Source organism: Chlorocebus sabaeus, chromosome 20, assembly GCF_047675955.1.
Source record: "Chlorocebus sabaeus isolate Y175 chromosome 20, mChlSab1.0.hap1, whole genome shotgun sequence".
NCBI classification, from domain to species: Eukaryota; Metazoa; Chordata; class Mammalia; order Primates; family Cercopithecidae; genus Chlorocebus; species Chlorocebus sabaeus.
The window spans coordinates 35,323,936-35,334,223 of record NC_132923.1 but is presented as its reverse complement, the minus strand read 5'-3'; the positions used below and the strand labels follow the sequence as shown (position 1 = coordinate 35,334,223).

Sequence of the window (10,288 nt, the reverse complement as noted above, 5' to 3'; positions counted from 1 at the left end):
GGCTATGCTGACCCTCTTACTTTTATCACAACATAATCTGAAGATATTTGGATCATCTTGAAATTTCACTACAAGTCATATTGATTCATCCCATCAGTGACATTATGCTGACTGGATAGTACTCTAGAAAACTTCATAAGACACATGCAAGATAAACACTATGAAGATTTATTGACCTCTCACTTTGATGTAGTTTGTATGGATTTAGTGGTCTGGGGAACACCAGACTATCCCCTCCAAATTAAAAGACACATCTTGCATCCCTTATCACAAAGAAGGAAGCTCAGTGTGTGGTAGGCATCTTTCAGTTATGGGTATATGAGATAACACACTATACACCTAGAAATACCACTAGCTTTCAGTGGGGTCCAGAGAAGGAAAAAGCTGTCCACTAAAGCAAGGCTGTGGTGCAAGCAGTTCTGTCATTCGGGCCCCAAATTTGCTGGAAATGTCAGAGGTGGAACTTACCAAGTCACAAATTAGAGCAGGCCCAGCTGCTGTTCATCATAATGGTTGTTCCGAGGTCAAGCCCACATATAACCAGAGGGCATGAGTATACAGTACATCACTCTCCATAGTTGCACAAGTGTTTATTTCTCAGCTCACACCTATGGCCACGTAAGTGGTCTCACACGACCAGCTGATGGAGGAAGAAAAAGCATAAGCTTGGTTTGTCAATGATTGATCTCAGTATGTGTGTGCAAGCTGACTATAAACAGTGACTGTATTATAGGTATAATCCGAGTTGGCCTTGAAAGTGGAGAGAGAGAAATTCTCAATGGGCAGAGCTGTTATAAGTATACTGAGTCATCCACTTTGTGTGAAAGGAGAAGTGGCCTGAAACAAAAACATACAAAAAATCCTGGATAGTGGAAAATGGCCTTAGTTATCTGTTAAGGGGGCTGGAAGGAAAAGGACTAGAAGACTGAAGACAAGGAAGTCTCAGGTAGATATATGGAGGCAGAGGAAATATGAAAGTGGGCATAAAGTGCAAAGATTTTTGTATCACACATTAACCCTCACTTGCACACATCCACCAGCAAAGAGGGACTGAGCAACCAATTATTTAACATTATTTGGCCAGTTGACGTTAGCTAGTCTTTGTCATTGGCCACCCTGCAACCAGCACAAGAAGCGCTATTGTGGCAGAGATGGAAGCTACGTATAGGTCAACAGCATGGACTTCTTACCAGGTTCAATATAGCTATGGCCTCTTTTGAATATTCAAACTTTCAGTGGCATAGACCAATGTGCCTACCCCTAATACGGCAATACAGCACTGTTCCTCAAGGAGGACAACCAGTAACTTGGTGTTGAATCAACTACCTTGGGCGCCTTCCATGCAAGTAGTTGATTTGCCACCAAATCCACTATTAAATTCTGGAAGGACCAGAATTTCATTCTCACAGAGATAAATACTAGTTCAGGGAATGCAAAATCTCAGCTAGTACCACTCTCTAGGGGGCTTACAGTTTCTGACCTCTAGGGCTGGACTCTCAAAAACACAGCATTTGAGCAGGGAACCCACTTCAAAGAAGGAGACACAGGAGTGAGCCCATGAATATGTTTTCTTCTCTCATACCACATCATCCAGAAGTAGCTGATCAATAGACTCAGATAGTTTCAATGATGAATTCTATCAAATATTTAAGGTAGAAATAATATAAATCTTTCTTTTTTTAAATGGAGACAGGTTCTCACTCTGTTGCCCAGGCTGGAGTACAGTGGCACTGATCATAGCTCACTGCAGCCTCAAACTCCTGAACTTAAGGGATCCTCCTGCCTCAGCCTCCCAAGTACCTGGTACTATAGACATGTGCTACCACACCATGCTAACTTTTAAAAAATTATTAATATTATTATTATTATTATTATTATTTTGGAGACAGGGTCTTGCTCTGTTGCCCAGGTTGGAATGCAGTGATGTGGTCTCGGCTCACTGCAAACTCTGCCTACCGAGTTCAAGCAATTCTCATGCCTCAGCCTCCCAAATAGTTGAGATTACATATGTGAACCACCATGCCTCATTAATTTTTCTATGTGCATTTTTGTATTTGTAGAGATGGGGTTTTGCCATGTTGGCTAGGCTGGTCTTGAACTCTTGGCCTCAAGTGATCGCCTGCCTCGGCCTCCCAAAGTGCTGGGATTACAGGTGTAAGCCACCACACCCAGCCTTAAAAATTATTTTGTACAGACAAGGTCTCACTATGTTTCTCAGGCTGGTCTCAAACTCATGAGCTCAAGTGATTCTCCCACCTCGGCCTCCCAAAGTGCAGGTATTATAGGTGTGAGCCACCATGCCCAGTTGAAATAATACAAATATAACACAAACTTTTTCTTTCTTTTGAGACAGATTATTGCTTTGTTGCCCAGGCTGGAGTGCAGTGGCGCAATCATAACTCACTGCAGCCTCAAACTCCTGGGCTCAAGGAATCCTTCCACCTCAGCCTTCTGAGTAGCTGGGACTACAGGTGCATGCCACCATGTCTGGCTAATTTTCAATTTTTTTTGTAGGGACAGTCTGCCTATGTTGACCAGGCTGGTCTCAAGCTCCTGGACTCAAGAGATCCTCCTGCCTCAGACTCCCTCAGACTGGGATTACAGGCATAAGCCACCATGCCCAGCCTGCAAACTTCTTAAAAAATATAGGAGAAGGGAACTGCCCCAAATTTCCTTCACGAGGCCAGAATTATATTGACATCAAAGCCTGTCAAAGAAATTTTAAAAACAGATAATAAAACAAAGAAATAAAAAAATTACAGATGAGTACTCCTCATGAACACAGATGCAAAAATTCTGAACAAAATATTAGTACATCAAATTTAGCAATGACTTAAATGGATAATATATTATTACCAAGTAGAGCTTATCTTAAGAATGAAAGCTTAGTTCAAGGTCTTCTTGAAACCAATCAGTGTAACTCACACATAAAAGAAAAACAGAGAAAACTATAATAGTTATATTCAATATATGCAGAAAAAGCATTTGACAAAATAGAACATCCATTCATAATTAGAAACCTTTGCAAAGGAAGAATAGAATAGAAACAAAATGCTTTACTTTGATAAAGGGTGTCTATAAAAAACTTACAGATAACATTATGCACTTTTTTTGTTATTTAGTTTTTATTTCATAGTTAGACTTAACTCTGCAATCCAGCTAGGCATAGAAAGGGAATAAGGAAAAGACAGAACTCAAAGGGAACTGCAGTGAGAGTACAAAGATTATAGGATACTGAAGCATATGTGGTGGAGGGGTGCTCTCCTGAGCTACAGAAGGATTGGTCTGTTGGTTAAGATAAAACACAAGTCAAACTTATTAGAGTTGTCCACAGTCAGCAATGGTGATCTTCTTGCTGGTCTTGCCATTCCTGGACCCAGAGCGCTACATGGCCTCCACAATATTCATGCCTTCTTTCACCTTGCCAAAGACCACATGTGTGCCATCCAACCACTCAATCTTGGCAGTGCAGATGAAAAACTGGGAACCATTTGTGTTCGGTCCAGCATTTACTGTGGACAAGATGCCAGGACCTGTGTGCTTCAGGATGAAGTTCTCATCATCAAATTTCTCCCCGTAGATGGACTTGCCATCAATGCCATAATGACGTGTGAAGTCACCACCCTGACACATAAACTCTGAAATAATTCGGCGAAAGCAGGAACCCTTATAACTAAATCCTTTCTCTACAGTGCTCAGAGCATGAAAGTTTTCTGTTGTTTTTGGAAATTTGCCTGCAAACAGCTTGAAGGAGATGAGGCCTAAGGACTGGCTGTTGATGGCGATGTCAAAGAACACAGTGGAATAGACCATCGTGGGTAGTACTGGGCTCCTGGCGGTGGTGGTGTCTGCAAAACCACCATTATACTTATTGATGAAATATTGAATGCAAACTGGGCACAGTGGCTAATACTTGTAAACTCAACACTTTGGGAGGCCAACACAGGAGGATCGCTTAAGGCCAGGGATTCAAGACCAGCCTGAGTAACATGCAGAGACTCCCATCTCTCCAAAAAAATACAAAAATTAGCCAAGTGTGGTGACATATGCCTGTAGTTCAAGCTACTCAGGAGGCTGAGGCAGGAGGATCACTTGAGCCTAGGAGTTTGATGTTATGGTGATATATGATTGTGCCACTGTACTCCAGCCTGGGCAACAGAGCAAGATCCTGTCTTAAGAAATAATAATTAAAAGAAATATTAAATTCTTTCACTGTAAGTCTTGAAAGAAGGCAAGAAAGTTTGCTTTTATTACTTATTGTTTAACACTGCACTGGAGACACTAGCCAATACCATAAGGCAAGAAAAAGAAATAAAATGCATGTGATTGCAAAGGGAGAAATGAAACTGTCTTTACTTGGAGGCAACATGATTTGTTACATAAAAAACCTTGTTCACAAAAATGTTACATTTGAAAATCTGCTTGTCATTTTCTTACAAATTTATACATCAAACTATAATCTAACAATTATAATCCCAGGTATTTATACAAAAGAAATAAAAATATATGTCCACAAAAAGACTTGCACAAGAAATTTATGACAGTGTTATACAGAAAATCTAAAAAATGAGAATCAACACCAATGTCCAGCAACAGGAAAATGGAGAAACAAATTGTGCTATATGAAATACTAATCAGTAATAAAAAGGAATGAACTACCATTAACTGAAACAACACAAATGAATAACAAAAGCATTATGTTTAATGACAGAAAGCAGATATAAAGAGTACATACTTTATAATTCCATTTGTATAAAGCTCTAGAACAGACTCTGGATGGAGTAAAGTGGCATGGGAATGAACCACAAAGGACCAGGAGAGCCTGAGATTATGGAAATATTTGGCATGGTGGTTAAATGAGTGTATACAACTGTCAAGACTCAATGGAACCTATGGAATCTGTACATTTTGTTCCATTTAAATTTTAACCTTGAACTCCTGGGCTCAAGTGATCCTCTTGAGTAGCTGGGATTATAAGTGCAAGCCACGATGCCCAGCCCTGATTATCTACTGTTTACTTATTGATACATGCAACAACAGGGATGTATCTCAGAAACATTACATTGAGCAAAAGAAGCCGGACATCAAAAAGTACATTACATGATTTTATTTATAGGAGGTTTAATTACACACAAAACTAATCTACGTTGATAGAAATCAAAACAGTGGTTGCTTACAGAGGGTGGGGTTTGGCTGCAAGGGACATTATCTGGGGTGCTGGAAATATTCTATATCTTGATCGTGGTGTTGGTGACATGGTATAACATGATATAAACACGTGTCAAAACTCACCAAACTGTATACTTATAATCTGTGTATTTTTACTACATGTACATTTTCATTGAATAGATTTTCATGAAAAAAGTAACATAAGTTGGCATCCATCCAAAAATGACCTGCTGTGGCAAGGATGTAGGCAAATGAGCATTTGCATATCTTCCTGCAGGAAATGACAACAGTATTAGTCTTTTAAACAAGTGATCTTTCATCTATCTCTATTTAGAAAATAACAATTATGTCATGTAGGCTAGCAATCTCCTAAAAATCTACTCACTCCTAGAAATCTACTTCATAGAGGTGAAACCACTAGACTGTAAGGTCAGTTGAACAATAATGTTTACTGATACAGAGTTAGTAACAACAAAAGAACTGGGGATAAATGAACGTTCATTGGTTGAGGAACAGCTGAATAAATTATGGTATATCTGCCCCCATAGACCAGGATACACTCATTTAAATGATGAAATGGAGTTATACTGGTTTGAGTGAGAAAAAGATATACAGTTGACAGTAGAGCAACACACATTTGAACTGTGTGGGTCCACTTATATGTGTGTGTGTGTGTGTGTGTGTGTTTTCAATAAAAGTTACACCAAGGGAGTGCCTTCCTCTCCTGCCTCCCCTTCCACCTCCTTCACCTTCTCTGCCTCTGCTACCTCTGAGACAGCAAGGCCAACCCCTCATCTTCCTCTCCTCAGTCTACTCATTATGCAGACAATGAGGGATGAAGACCTTTATGGTGGTTGACTTCCACTTAATGAATAGTAAATATATTTCTCTTCCTTATGACTTTCTTAATAACATTTTCTTTTCTCTAGCTTTCTTTACTGTAAGAATACATATATAATCCATATAACATACAAAATATGTATTAATCAACTGTCTATGTTATCATTAAGGCTTCTGGTCAACAGTAGGTTACTAGTGATTCAGTTTTGGGGTAGTCAAAACTATTATAAGTAGATTTTTTTCTTTTTTCTTTTTATATTTTTCTGGTGGTGGTGATATACATGGATTTTTGACTGTGCAGAGGGTTGGCGTCACTAGCTCCTGAGTTGTTCAAGGGTCAATTGTACATAGTAATTTAATTTTTGCAAAACAAAGATAAAAAAATGCCACACATGTGTATGCACATAAATCTTATGTCTGCCTATTTAGAATTCTGTGGTCGGAAACATATGGCGTTCCTGGCATAAATTACCTTACGCGGGAGCAGTTGCTGATGTAGTGGAGAGGGAGAAAGAGGAAGAAAGAGAAAGAACGATGTAAAAAGTCTTCACTGAAAGAAAAACATGCTTGTGATATTACATTTCTGTATGTCTACAAAACAAATTTATATGGTTATATTTGTAAAGACATCTATTAGTTATCTGTTTATTATTTCACCATGGAAATTGTATTTTCACCATGGAAATTAAGTATTTTTAAAGCATGTTTATACTAGGTACCAAAGAGTATTCTACGTGGTTTCAAATAATAATTAATTTAATCATTCCAACAGCCCTCTGCGGCAGGTCTGGTTAGTGTCTGTATTTCAAAGATAAGGAAACTGAGGCACAGAAGAGGTTATCACAGTTACAGAGTTGGTAAGCAGCAAGTCAGGGATTTGAGTGCAGGCATTCTGGGTCCACAGTCTATGCGCTTAACTACTACATTATGCCCCTTCTCTTTTTAATAAAAAGTAAACCAGCCATCTCCACTCTCCACTGCTTAACTCTATCCCGTATCTTGCCATTGCACTTGGAAGCCAGTTCTAATTGCTCTGGTGGTCTTTAAGGCCCGTGACATCCGGCCTCTGCCAAGCTCTCTAGGCACCCGGCCTCACTGGCCTCTGTTTCTTTTCTGATTGGCCTGTTCTGCATCTTGTTCCCTTGCCTTTTTCTCAGGACACTTTATAACTGGCTCTGTCACATCCTTCAGATCTCAGTGTAATGCCCCTTCCTTGAGGGGGCTTCCCTAACCACCTAAGTGAGTCTCCTTACACCTCTCCTTTCTTTCTCTTTTTTTCTTTTTCTTTTGAGATGGAGTCTCATTCTGTCACCCAGGCTGGAGTGCAGTGGCACGATCTCAGCTCACTGCAAACTCCACCTCCTGGGCTTAAGGGATCCTTAAGCCTTAGCCTCCTGAGTAGCAGGGATGACAGGCATGCACCACCACGCCCAGCTTTTTAAAAAAAATTTTGTAGAGATGGGGTTTTGCCATGTTGCTTAGACTGGTCTCAAACTCCTGAACTCAAGTGACCTGCCCACCTCAGCCTCCCAAAGTGTTGGGATGACAGGCGTGAACCACCACACCCGGCCTCCCCTATACCTATCATAACAAACCCTTTGTCTTCTTCATAGTACTGAATGCAGCCTGTACTTATTTGTGTCATTTGCTTACTGTGTATCTATCTCCTCTGTACAGTATAAGCCCCAGGGGCCAGGGTCTTTTTAAGTCTTGGCCTCCACTGTATCCCCAGCACTTGCCATAGTGCTTGGTTAATAATGCGTACAGAAGAAATTTTTTTTAATAAATAAATAAATGAATGAAAGGCAATACTGAAAGGTGAGGAAGGCTTTGGTTCTAAAATCAGACAGACCAGAGTTTGACTCAATCCTCTGAGCTTGGCAGACTTGTGAAACCTCTTGAAACATGTATTGTCATCTGTGAAAGCGAGATAATAATAGTATCTACCTCAAAGAGTTGTTGTGAGGATTAAGTGAGATAAATTATCTACCATGCACATAGTAACCCCTAATGAATCATAGCTACTATTATTACAGCCATCAGTATCATCATTCTCAGGCTGCTTCACAGGCCATTGTCCAGCCTGTGGGGTGACAGACCTTGGATCAGATCCTATCACTTTTCCAATCAGCTCAGGCTTGGCATGTAGGACTTGTGGAATAACTTCTAGCTGAGCCTGTGTGTGGAACAGGCACGTGATTGTCATGCCCATAATAGTGTTGAAAGCCAGGAACATTTTCTAGAGAGCCACTTTCTCCTCCTCCCTTGCTTTTCCTAGCCTTCTTTCAGTTCCCTTCCCTTTCTTGGTATTGCTTTTAATACTGCCTGAATTAAGCCAGTCCTCTGCTTAGCTATCTTTCTGCCATTGGAAAGCATCTTTGGGAGTGTAAGGGATTCTGTTCCTTCAGTTGATAGAGTATGCTTCGCAGAGACAAGTATTTGAGGTTGTGTTAAGATAGGTTAACCAGACTTTGAAGGAAACACTCAGTGGCTTAATCATAGCACAGAGATGATAACCTCATGGTTTTCTCTTCTTCCTGGGTCTCAGGAAGCGATGGCTACTCCACCCTTCCCAGCGGTTGCTGGCAGAAAACATTGGTGTTGATTAGCATATAGGGTATATACAGAGAGACAGATGGAAAAGAAAATGCAAATAGGAGCTAAGATATTTTCACAGTGGAAAACAACTGGAAACTGGAAAATAAGAGACGATGGCCTCAGGAGGTCTTGAATGCTTTATGTTTATTCAAGGTGAGGGGCAGAAGCTATTGCTTCTCTCAAAATGAGCCAGAGAAGACTTCCTGGAAAAGTACCGAATTATCCAGTTGGCCATGGGTGCCAACACCTAGAGACTTCCTGCTTCCCGCTTTTTTGAACTCATTTGTAGTATTCTGAGCATATTGCTTTGTATATGTGATGCTGTCCTCTCTTCCAGGAATGGTTTTTCTATTCTGTGTTCCCTTAACTGCCTTACGAACTTCTGTAACTTTTCTATGACTAATCTCAGTACCTAGCACAGGGCCTGACACATTATAGTCATTTCCTAAATGTTTGCTGAATGAATGATGGGTATCCAGAAAGGAAAAAAGTTAAATGTTGGGAGCATACAAATCTTTGGAATTAACTATCTCAAAAGATGCTAGGTGTGTTGGCTCACACCTGTAATCCCAGCACTTTGGGAAGCTGTGGTGGGAGGACTGCTTGAGGCCAGGACTTCCAGACCAGCTTGGTCAGCAACTAGACCTTGTCTTTACAAACAATAAAATAATTAGCTGGGCTTGGAGGCATGCACCTGTAATCCCAGATACTTGGGGGACTGAAAAAGGAAGGATTACTTGAGCCTAAGAGTTTGAGGCTGCAGTGAACTATGATTGACAGTGCCACTGCACTCTAGCCTGTGCAACAGAGAAGACTCTATCTCTTAAAAAAATTATCCCAGAAGATTATATAAGTTAACTAAGGAAATATGTCAAAAGAAAGGCTAGACAGAGTCTTGGGGGATAGTGGCATCCTGGGTGACAGAGGAGAGCTTGAGCTGGCAGGGGTTTGAGGGGATAGGAAACTGGAGGTTGTGTCCTGCACAGAGACTCTGGGAGAGGGAAAGTTAACAGGCTCTGATATCCAGCACTGCTTTTACTAGCTGCAAAGTTAAGCTGTACTCATCATTCAGTGGTGGCTGAAAGTGGCACCTGAAAAAGCTCTTGGGCTTGCCTCAGTGGGACATCTTTAAAAGGAGCGCCAATTGTTCTCTTTTCTGAGACGGTTTCAGTGAAGTCAAGGTTGAACGGAAGGACACATACTGACCACTAAATCTCTTTCAACCCTTTGTTGTTATCTGATGGTAGGATTTAAAATTTACATGTACTGAATATTCATATATGCAATCAGTCTTAGATTATCCCAGGGCAGAGTATATATATTGATTGGGTTAGTGGCCCATCACAATCATTTTTGATTTCAAGCTCTTGTTAAGATAATTACACACTCTGTTAATTAATTCCTTTGTTGAAATTATTACTGTCAGTGATTATTCTGACATGGAGTTAATGCAAGGATGCTTTTCTCTTGCAAAGCAGTGTTTCCCCTCTCCTTTCCACTGATTGGCATTTCAAGAAGAAAGAAGGCAAACAACACCTTTATGTATTAGTCTGAAGAGAATGCTGTTTAGGAGAAGCACATGGCACAGTGGAAAGGAGACAGACTAGGTGTCTGTCATTCATTTAACAGTATTGAGCTCAATAATATTAGCAATAATAACTATTGAGCTCAATAACTCAAT

The 10,288-nt window shown here is 40.4% G+C and overlaps 1 pseudogene; it reads right to left on the bottom strand.

The window, feature by feature from the left end:
• Positions 1 to 3,262: 3,262 nt before the first annotated feature.
• LOC103224352 (peptidyl-prolyl cis-trans isomerase A pseudogene) lies at positions 3,263 to 3,813 on the bottom strand (annotated as a pseudogene).
• Positions 3,814 to 10,288: the final 6,475 nt, after the last annotated feature.